Genomic DNA, 11824 nt, shown 5'->3' on the forward strand with positions numbered 1-11824 from the left:
TGTTTCAGGTTTCTTAGTCTCTTCCACACAGAGGATTTATCAGCTGACCTTGTTGATGCCTGCTCACAAGAACCTTCCACCCCAATCCTCTTTCACTCATTTGTGGTTTTTAGAGTTTTTGTTTTTTAAATGAATATTGCATTTTTAAATCTTTGTTTTATCCTATGCTATTGAAATAATAATGTGTGGTTTTTTTATGTTTATATCATTAATCACATCTTTTTTTTATTAATGCTAATCCGAACTTTCATCTATGGAATGAATATGACTTGGTTATTGAATTACTTCCTGACTGTATTACTGTTGAAAATCAGTGTTGTGTGGAGAACAGAGAGCTAGACGTTAAGTCTGCAAGAGTTTAGTTCAAATGTTCCCTCTATCACATACTGATTGTGTAATCCTGGGCAGGTTATTCAATCTCCCTGTGTCCCTAAACATTTCTCCAACATTGTAAACTGCAGATTAAGTATTAACCTAAATTGGTGAAAGAAATATTCTTTCCAGTGAGTTCCTTCTATCAGAAGGAACCCTCTACCAGGTTCCTTTTACCTACCAATCAAAGGTTGAATAAAACAAGAAAGTGCTGAAGTACACTTACAAGCATTTTATTTTAAATTTATGTGTCAGTGTTCATTAATTTAATTGGTCTACAATTCTTCTTCTGTGCTTCTTTTCTCCCTCATTTGTGTATAAAAGAAAAGACTGAGAGAGTGCCTTGATTTTTTTATGTTTAAGAATAATTTTACAGCTTAATTATGCAGTGGGAAATTGAGATCACTACAGGTATTAATTTTTATTTAAATGTTTGATAAATTTCACTTTAAAATCCAACTGGCCCAGGTCAGCTCTCCTAACTTTTTGCAGACTACTCATTATTAATAGTTTTCCGGTTTTCATTTTTGTACACTATTTTGTTTAAGATCTCTATTTGTAATGTTTTCATTATTGTTTTTATTTGAGCATTTAATGTTTTTGTAGGTATTCATCTACTTCTTTTAAAGTCTCAGTTTTTTGGCATAAAATTGTGGATGGTAGTTTTGGAAAATTCTCATTTTTTTCTGCTGTGGATTCACTCTATTAATCTTTTTTTTTTGCTTAGTAGTTTTTTTTAAATATCAAGTTAGCTAATGGTTTAATGAATATTCCCTTTAAAGATAGCTATTAATCTTATTTATTATTTTATAGTCTTTGTTTTCAAATTTTTGCTATTTCTCTAATTTTCAATATTTTAGTTTTTCCTTTTTTTAGGGGGAGACGTTGGGGTATGGCCCATAACATATATACCAAAGATGCTTACCTTTAAAAAATACATTGTATTTTGCTAATGCTAAATATCTGTTATTGCAAGGAGACATACCAGCCTGCCATAACAGATAGCTTGCATAATGATTAATACACTTAGCAGATTTGAAGTCAGAAGACGGGTTCAAATTCTACCTCAGACACTGCATGACTGTAGACAAGTCATTTAACCTCTTTAAGCTTCATCCATAAAATAAACAACATAATACTTGTATCACTAATTTTATGGGGTTTTTTTTGTAAACAGAAAAGTGCTTTGCAAACCTTTTAAGTGCTCTATGAATGTATATTTTAATTTGCATTTGTATGTATGTTTGCTTGCATATGTTTTGAATTAGACCTACAATTTCTTTAGCATAAGAAAGTACGGCTGTAGAAAAACCTTTATCAAATTAGTTTCACAAGGTATTTGCAAATTATGGTCTCACAGCATTTCCTAGGGCAATAAGAGGTTACCAACTATAGTTATATAGCCAATAGGTATCATTCCTTCAAGATTCTATGTTCAGTCCTCTCTTCCCTATGCTGCCTCTTATTTATTTAGTGCATTCTTCTTTTTAAAAAATTTCAGTGTAGTGGTGACTAGCAAATATTGTATATTTCACACTACAAAATACTTATTTCCAAGCAAATGTGGCCTTGTTTTGTTGAATGAGGTACATGTCCTTTAAGACTTGACAGAAGGAACTGTGAGTATTTAGTCTAGAGAAAATAAGAGACTGAGGAATAAGGAGACAGAGCATGATAGCCATCTTTCAAGTACTTGAAAGACTGCCACACAGAAGAGTAGTCAGTCTTGTTCTGTTCATCCTGTGTTCATCCTCAGTATCCTTGAGTTAGTCAATCAATAAAAATTTATTAAAAATTTATTATGTTTAAGGCATTTTGCTGACCATGGAATTAGGAGTGATGCCACTCAGATGCAAATAGGCAAATTGAGGTTTGATGCAAGGACAAACTTCCTAACAGTCCCCTAAAGTGGAATGGACTGCCCAGTGAGGCAGTGGGCTCTGCATCTCTTTAGTTCTTTAAGCAAAGGCTCATGACCACCTGACTATCCTACTGAGAGGATTCTTTTTTCATGTATGACTGCTGAGGTCCCTTCCACTTCTGGGTAGAGGATCCTTGCATTTTAAAACTGAGAAATATCTTAGAAATCACTTGGCACAAGCCTTTAATTTTGTGAATGAGGAAATTAAGAGCCAACTTGATGAAATGAATTCTTCTAAGGTCTCAGTGTCAGGTGGGAATCAGTTTAAGACTATAAATTTCCTGATTCTCTTTCCAGGTTGTAGTGGCATGTGCCATTATAGAAGAAATTTGAGGTGTTGTCGTTGTTGTTGTTGTTGTTGTTGCTGTTGTTGTGTGTGTATCTTTATGGCATTGTAAATTCCCAATATGTATTATTCTGGTAATCCGATTGATTTGTGATCTCATGGACATGGACAGTACCTCCATAGAGCAATCATATTGCATACATCTCTCCCCTTTCTATGCTACACTTGCCTATGTCCCTACATAAAACCTCAGCAGAGGTTCATTCAGCTTGCTGGGGTCACAAAGAATGAAACAAAGATCCTTTTATTAAAAAAACAACTTTTATTTAGGCATTTGTTTTAAATAAATCAATATGAAAGCAATGAAATGCATCATCCCCTATTTGATCAAGGGAATTGCCTTTTTTTTTTTAAATGCACAGTTCCTCTGTGTGTGTGTGTGTGTGTGTGTGTGTGTGTGTGTGTGTGTGAGTGTGTAGATATCAGTTACGTCTATATCTTTTTGATAGTATAAAGTACTGGTGTATTGGACTTCTTACTACAAAGAGAATGTGTAGTAAAGGCATGTCTATCTGTGCCAATTCCAGGAAGCCCTCCCCAGCTCCCAAACAATTTCTACACAATTTATCAGGTAATCAATGAATAAGTTTTTAAAATAGTTGAAAATGCCAGATGGGCAGTTTATTAGCTGGGTTATTTTTATCATGCAGACATGACCTATGAAATTAAAAGTGGATTTTTCTGTCCATCTGCATATAGATTCGGTCATGCATATTTAGTACAATATGACATTTAATTTCATGATTGTGTTATCCTTCATAGATTTATATGAAAACAGTGAAGATTCATTTTAAAATAATCCACGATCTACCCTATTTGCTGATTCCCTTGAAACTGAAGAGTAATGAATGATCAGAGATAGATATTCTTTTTAATGTCTTATCTTCATTGTTAATATTTCTTCATAATAAAGGTTTAGAAATAAGAAGGCAATTGGAAAAATATATTAATTAGGAAACTATTTCTACAAAACTAAAATATTAAAAGAAGAAATTACAGAATGAAAATTTAATTACATTCCACCATGCTTTTGCCTTTTTGTATTCTTGGATTTGTCCTCATTTTCCACTTCAGTAGCCCTTTCCTTCCACTTTCACATTTTTGTTCTATCATCTTATTTAATACAGAGGGTTATGTAAGGATATAATTTACATGTAATGCAGGAATAAGGTGATGTGGAAGTAAAGCTAAAAATGATATTTTCATTTCTATGATTTAAAAGCAATTTAAGTACAAGCATTGTCTATACTTACCAAGAAATAAGAGATAGAAAAAAATCTAATACAAAAATAAGTCAAAGAATCTTTGAACTTGTTATGTGTATACTACTCCTATCCTTGCACGTGAAAACCCCTCCATGCTTTCTCACCATGTTTGACCCTTCTCTGTGACTTCCAAAAATTACCAATAGGAGGTCCATCCAGCATTTTTTATGTCTCTTGGCAGAGCATAAATACCAAGAGTAAATACATTGTCTTTGATTAGCTATTGCTATTGACAAATATGTAAGCCTCTTTCATTTCCCTTTCCACATATTATTGATATTTCTTAAGTTCCTTTTTCCTTAAAAATTCCTCAGTGATGAATAATTGCATTCCACTTATTCTTATCATAAACTTCTCCATGAGCCTTTATTCATCCTCAACTTTAATTTTTTGGACAATGTGGCAATATGTAACATACATCTGTATAACATCATGGTGATTTTTTAAAAGTTGACCTGTATCTTAGAGAGAAATGTGATTTTCCAAAAGTCTGTTCTCCTCCTCTTCTTCTTCAATTCTTGGCCTAACTCATTATCTATTTAATTTTCTGCCCATCCAAATACAGATTTTATTATAGATAATACATATTCCTTATTTTCTTATTTCCTCTACCAAGGGCTAACCATGTGAATACTTAAGTTGAACTGGAAGGTATGGAGAACAAAAGATTCTATTGTAATTATTGGTCATTGACTATTGTAAAGCCTTTAAGCCGGTGCAGCAAACAGTGCCTTAAAATTTTCTCCTCCAATGAAGTGTTTCCATGCATCTGTCAAAATCATACATAATTCCTTGAAAGAAATGCTGATAGTTCTTTGTTTGATGACACATATTATAATTATCAATTGAGGAGAGATCAATAACCAATAAAGTTGTTTGCCACCATAATGGAGGATGTCCTTCCCAGAGGGAAAATGGAAGATTTAGCCCTTATAAATGGTGAGTCTTTCCATATTTTCTGTTCACAAATGTCATCAAGCACAGTAACTCTGTAGAGTTTCCTGGATAACATCTATAATCATTCAAAAGACAAAAAGCTAATAGGTACTAAAAACTAATAACATATAAGCCTGTGATCAGATAAATTATAAGCTAGTTCCTTGAGAGCAAGGACTGTTTTTCATTTTGTATTTATACCTCTGGTACCTATCATTATGCCTTGCAAACAGGTGCAATTTAGTAAATATTTGGCAACCTGAAGGGAATATGCCAAATGCCTGTTAACCCACATGTTATTCTGGGTTATCAAGCACAGATTATTTGTGCTCTTACTTCATGTAGAAGTATTACTTTCAGTACCTCAAAGATGCATGAATTTCTCGGTGTGGATTTAGTGGACAGCAAGATTTAATATGAGCCAGCTATGTGATACGAGAGCCAAAAACTTAATGCCATCTTTAGGGTGCATTAAGAGAAACTTTTTTTTCAGTCATGTCCAATGCTTCCTGACTCCATAGAACATAGCATGATAATACTGTTCACGATGTTTTCTTGACAAAGATACTGGGGTAGTTTGCCATTTCTTTCTCCAGTGGATTAAAGCAAACAGAGGTCAAGTGACTTGCCCATGATCACACAGCTAATAAGTATCTGTAGGTGGATTTGAACTCAGGTCTTCCTGATTTCAGACCCAGTATTCTTTCCACTGAGCCACCTAGCTGCTTCCAAGAGAGGCATAGCATCAAGGAGCACATATTATACTTGGTCTTAGGGAGACCACACCTGGAGTATTACATGCAGTTTTTGGCACCACCGTTAAGAAAAGACTAGAAAATATCCTGAGGATGGCAAATAGATTGGGGAAGGGCTTTGCTTCTGTTTTAAATGAGAATCAATTAAAGAAATGGTAGATTTTTTTTTCCAGAAGAAAAGACTACATGTATACATGATATATAGTTGTCTGTAGGTACATAAATAGCTTCCAAATGGAAGATGGATTATACTCATACTTCAGTGCAGAAATCAAGATTTGAAGCAATGGGAAAAAGTTACAGAGATAACTTTAGGTTTCGTATAAGCAAAATCTCCTTAACCATTAAGTGTGTTGTGTACCCCTCTTAATTTGAGATCTCCAAGCAGAAACAAGATAATTACTTATGAAGAATGTTAACATGGAGATTCACTTGGCTATTGGGTTCCATTTACCTTCTAGAATTCTGTGGTTCTATAATAGTTTTCCCTGGGAGAATTGCTAAGACATTGGCATTGACTAAACGGCTGAAAGTGACTTTTCCTTCCAGGCCACCGTAGTTGTTATCACCATTTCGAATTGCACTCTAAATCTCCCCAGGGAATTAATGCTAAAATGGATCTATTATTGCAAATGCAAATTTCTTGTGAAGAAAAGCATGCAATGGTCAATGCAATGTGAGCTCTTCCCTTTGATTCGGCAGGTGACTAAATCAATCAAAATACTAAGTGCAGTTAAATACTTAGGTAGCATCTAAATGAGATAATGTGAGTATGTATCTCTTCCTCAATTCTATTCTGTTTGGAGCCATTTGGAGATATATAGACACAAATTTATAATTATGCATTATTGCATATATTATATAATAATTTGAAATAAAATATTGCATAGACAAATCTAATATATGAATAAATAATTTATTGGAAAGATCTTTGGGCCATCACACTCACAGAGTTTTAAGGGACCAGAGAGGGCAACCAATATGATTGATAAATTAAAAAACAATCCCCTCTAACACATACTTTGGAAGTGGCCATCCAGATTTTCTATTAAAGAACCTTAAGTGAGGGAAGATCTACTGCCTAAAAAAGTGTTCCATATGTGGATGGCTCTAAAAGTGGGAGGTAGTTAGGGATGTTTTGCTTTACTCTAGCATTAAATCTCAGATTTACCTCTTTGGCAAATCTGGTCATCGCTCCAAAGTCTGCCACTTAGGAATAAGTAGGACAAGATTAACTCTTCTTCCACATGATAACCTTTCAGATACTTGAAATCAGTGACATGACAGCCTAATTCTTCTTTTAATAAGTTAAATATCTCTAATTTTTTTTCAGTTTATCCTCTTATACCTCAGCTTCAAGTCCCTTTAGTACACTACTTATATAACTTTTTATATATTACGGCCACTTTGGGCCACTTAAAAGAGGAATAATGGGTTGAAAGGATAGGTGAGCTCCTATCTTCTCCCTGGAAGTGACAATGAGCCTTAGAGCTGAGACTTTGAGGGAGTCAAAGGGAAAATCCTTCTTACTATCCTGATGTGTCATTGCCCTAGTTGAAATAACTTTGTAGCGTTTCTGCTTTTTTTAAAAAAAAGAACACATTAACCTTCAAACTGAAGAGAATGTAGTTAGTTCTCCCTTCCCAGCTCAGCCAGCTAGTAGCTGAAGACTAGTGGAAAAGAGTATAGATGCCCATCGAAGAATGAAATTAGGTTACTAAAAAATCCATCTGTGAACCACAGATGATAAGCCCTGAGGAAAATCCCAGTGTCCAAACAATCTACCAGGCCCAGCCTGTCAACAACTGCCTAGTTAGTGGTAGAGTGCCCTGGCTGGGCCCATCAAACAACCACTGCCCAGTTCTTTTATTTTTCCCAAATTGATTGCATATTTGAGCCACCACAGAAATTTTCTGAGTCTTTTCTTTCCTCCTCCAGCTTCTCTTTTCTTCCTTGTCCCAGTAGTCTATCAACTGAAGACTTTGCCTCTTTAGAGAGAAAATTGAAACCATTAAAAATGAGCTCATTCTTTTTATATCCAAATCCCTTTACATCCTTTTGTATTTTCTCCAGTCCCTGACAAAATAGATGATCCTACTCAGGTTGGCAAGTTCAGCCCCTATGAATTTATATTTGATTTCAACCCCTCTCACCTTTTCCAGTAGATTGTACCCTCAATCATCACATCTCTTTCAGTTTTCAACCTCTCCCATTCAATTGGGTACTTATCTATTTCTAAAATATACATATGAATTTTCTTTTTACATAAAACAAAAAAAAATACTTTAACTATTTCAAGTTTTAGTTAAATCCTTTTTTCAGTCATATTTCTTGAAAAAGCTTTATACTATGCTTCCATTGACCCCTCAACTGCAGTTTAGTTTCTAATCTCAACACTCAACAGCCTTTTCTCTCCAAAGTGTTAATAATTTTCTAATTGGCATATCTATTTTTTTTAAAAATATTTCCTCATCCTTCTTGATGTATCTGATGCATTTAACACTGTTGGCCACCCTCATATACTGAATATTCTGTCTTTATTTTTTGTGTCACTATTCTCTCTTGGTTCTTTTCCTACCAATTTGACTATTCCTTTTCAGTCTCCCTTTATAGCTCATCATCCATATCACTCTTGACCCAGCTGGGGCAATGGAGAGAGAGAGAGAGAGAGAGAGAGAGAGAGAGAGAGAGAGAGAGAGAGAGAGAGAGAGAGAGAGAGAGAGAGATCCAGTTCCAGTGTCTTCCCTGAGTTTCAGTCCCATATCACCAATTGCCTATTCACCATTAAAAATGTCCTCAATATGTCCAAAAATGAATTCAGTATCTTTTCCCCATAATTCCTCTCTTCCAAACTTCTTTATTTCTGTCAAAAACACCACTATCCTTCCCAGATTCATAATCTCTGCATTATCTTGGATAACCCACTCTTTCTCACAACACATATGCAATCACCTGTTAGATCTGACTTTCTGTCTTCCCAACTTTTCTTGATTCTCATCCCTTCTCTCTTATCACTAATCTACCACATTAATTCAGACCCTGAAAAACTCTCACCTAGATTATTAACAGCCTCCTAATTGGTCTCCTTGCCTCAAGTCTCTTAGCATTTCAGTCCATCTGCCAAAGTAATTTTCCTTAAGCTTAGATCTGGCCATGTGACTCCCCTATTCAATCAACTCTAGAGGTTTCCTATTGATTTACTCTAGGATAAAATATAAATTCTTCTGTTCAGCTTATAAAGCCCTGTATTGTGCAACCTAGCCCCAATTCTATCTTTCCAGCCCCACTGAACATTATCGCCTCCTCCCACATTCTGTGATCAAGTGAAACTAGCTTTCTCTGTTGCTCACACAGAACTTCCCTTCTCTCATGTCTTTGTACTAGCTGTCCCACATACTGGAATGCACTGGCTTTTAGCTTCTGCCTGATAATGTGACTCTCTTCCTTTAAGACTCAGTTCAAGCACTATTTTATGAATGAAACATTTCTACATTTTCCTTAACTCTGCTAGTATCCTTCCTCCCAAACTATGTACCCTGTATTTAACTATTTTGTATATATTTGGGTTGATTCACCTTATGTTAATGCTGTATATACATATATATGTCCTTGTTTCCTCCACTAGAATGTAAACTCCTCACAAAGATGATTTCATTCATTATATTTGTGTCTCCTCCACCTACCACATCATAGGTGCTTAATAAATATTTATTTAATAAATAATTTATCACTAACTGCAACAGGGAAAGGTCATTTTTCTCAATGAATTTCATTCCTGCAAACAGAAAAAGGAATTTATCAATCCTGTTCTGCATTATCTAAAAATAAAAAATTGATACAGAAATATTGCTTTACTTACTAGATATGAGGCTGACTTTGGAATCAAGAAAATTTGACCTTAAATTATTCTTCAGATTGATGCTAGCTGTGTGACAATGGACAAGTCACTCTTAGTACAAAATCTATGTACAAAAAAAAAATTGTTAATCTTCAAAGATGGAGGAAGAGTTCAAATCAGGAGTTCCCAACAGTATGGAATCCTAGATGTGCTATCTCTCCCTCTCCATTTGATATACACACAAAAGAAATTAAGAGGGATGTAATTATTGTTGCACAATTATTTTTCACCTATGCTACCAATTCCACAAGAAAAGATCCATGGTATGACATTTCAAGTTATTAATTTTTTGTTAACATAGAAATATCTTCAGGAGAGAAAATAATAGCTTAAAAATTATTAAATATACATATAGATACATATAGATTGTATATATGGTATGTATATTGTGTGTGTGTGTATATATATATGTATATATATGTGTATATATATATGTATATATATATATATATATATATATATATATAGTGTGTGTGTATGTATTTATGTATGTAAATGCTTTTTTTGCCAAAATTTCAACAATAATTGGATCAAAGCATTTGGGATTATGCATACACACAAATGTATATATGTCTATGTTCTTGCATATATGTCTATGTCCCTGTATATGTGTATATACACACATACACATAAATACATGTGTATGAATACGTCTATATGTTTACACATTCTTCTATGTAGTGTAATGAAAAATAAACATGAACAGTGTATATAGCACATTTATTTACACTTAGTGAATGAATATGTGATATATGTTTATTGAATTGAATCATCCGGATAGCTTGTGCATCATAGCATAATAGTGAAGCAAATAGCTTTAAACACACACACACACACACACACACACACAAATTTGACTAAATTTAGCTAAAAAATGTCTCAGTTGGCCTCAACTCCCCCTTTTCTATGTCCCTCTTTTCTATGTGATGCAAAATCATCAGTTTAACTGTATTCCTCCTGGCTCAACTAGCTGTTCTGTTATCAGAGACACAAAGAATTCAAATCATCTAAACATAGTTTGACATCATTCCCTGTTAGCCAGTAGGACCAACTAATTTAAGTAACAAAATTATTTAATTTGCTACCCCTAAAATACAAAGAATCCGTAGATTTCAATTTGACCTTGATATTAAAAAAAATATCGTATTCTGTCAATTTTAGAATACTGCTTGTTGGCATGGTTGAGATGAAATCAAATTCATTGGAAACAATTAAACGTGCAACAGAACCATTAATTATGCTTATGTCTTTTAAGTAGTATGGAATGAGAGTTTATTCTTGCCTTCTTCCTTTCTCCTTCCACAATGAGTCTTCATGCCTTTCAGTAGCCTATTATCGTGTACAATTCAATTTGTATTTCCAGGATATTCTATATTGAGGGAAAAAAGAAACCTCTGATTTAGAATTTCCCAATATTTATTTGTTCACTCCAAACCAGATGGTGGGAGGTAAGCCAGGTTACCTCAGCATCCTAGTGATGTGTTCAGTGGCAAGAGCCCAAATGGCTGGTATGCATAGCACAATCTCTTTCTCACTGGCAGGCAATCTTTTCCACTTGAGTCTTTCCTCCTTGGATCCTGGCCAATCTAGTTCACTGCCTTCGAGGGGATGAGGAACCAGTATTGATTTTCCTTTTAAACTAATCTTGTATGAGCCGACCACTCCCTCCCTAACTATGAATAGAGGGAGCACTAGAGCAAAGCAGCTGCAGTCCTTGCCACGGAGAATTGCTTCTTTGGCCTGGACCTGAGTAGAATGGCTAATGGTGAGAAGAAAAGGGAGAAATGGCCAAACAGATAGGCTCTCCTTTCAAGTCAGATACACATTCAACATTCTCTTTCTCAAAGGAGCTTCTTGGGAAACAGGGAATTTGCTTGTTAGAGCAAGTGAAGGGGATTCTTATCATGGGATTCAGTGCAGTTGTCAGCCAACATAATGAATCCTTATACTAGCACAGCCTTGGAACAACTAGGCAGCGAGGGCTTTTTTGTAGTGTTAAAATAATATGTCATAGAAATATGTGAAAGTTTTTTAGTGACTATAATTTTACATTGAATTTGAACAGAATTGGAACAAAGAAAATCTGGGTACTTTTTGCAGATACAATGTTACATAAATCAATTGATTTTTTTTTGGTATGGCATTCCACATCCCTCTCCTTATTAGCACATGAATTGTTATATTAGTTGAGACAAATCAATTAGCCCAAACCAAGCCCCACCAATAAAATGATTTATTCTGTCATTCTATTTACATAAAAAAACAAGCAAAAACTAGTGAAATTTTGTATATCTTCCTACTGGATTATGTATAGGGTAAGAAAATATATTT

General features: G+C 34.5%; 1 pseudogene; it reads right to left on the reverse strand.

Moving 5' to 3' along the window:
- LOC110201128 (2-acylglycerol O-acyltransferase 3-like) overlaps positions 1-6787 on the reverse strand; it is a 68127-nt pseudogene extending 61340 nt beyond the window's left edge.
- Positions 6788-11824: the final 5037 nt, after the last annotated feature.

This window comes from Phascolarctos cinereus, unplaced genomic scaffold, assembly GCF_003287225.1.
Source record: "Phascolarctos cinereus isolate Bilbo 61053 unplaced genomic scaffold, phaCin_HiC Scaffold_9;HRSCAF=440, whole genome shotgun sequence".
NCBI classification, from domain to species: domain Eukaryota; kingdom Metazoa; phylum Chordata; class Mammalia; order Diprotodontia; family Phascolarctidae; genus Phascolarctos; species Phascolarctos cinereus.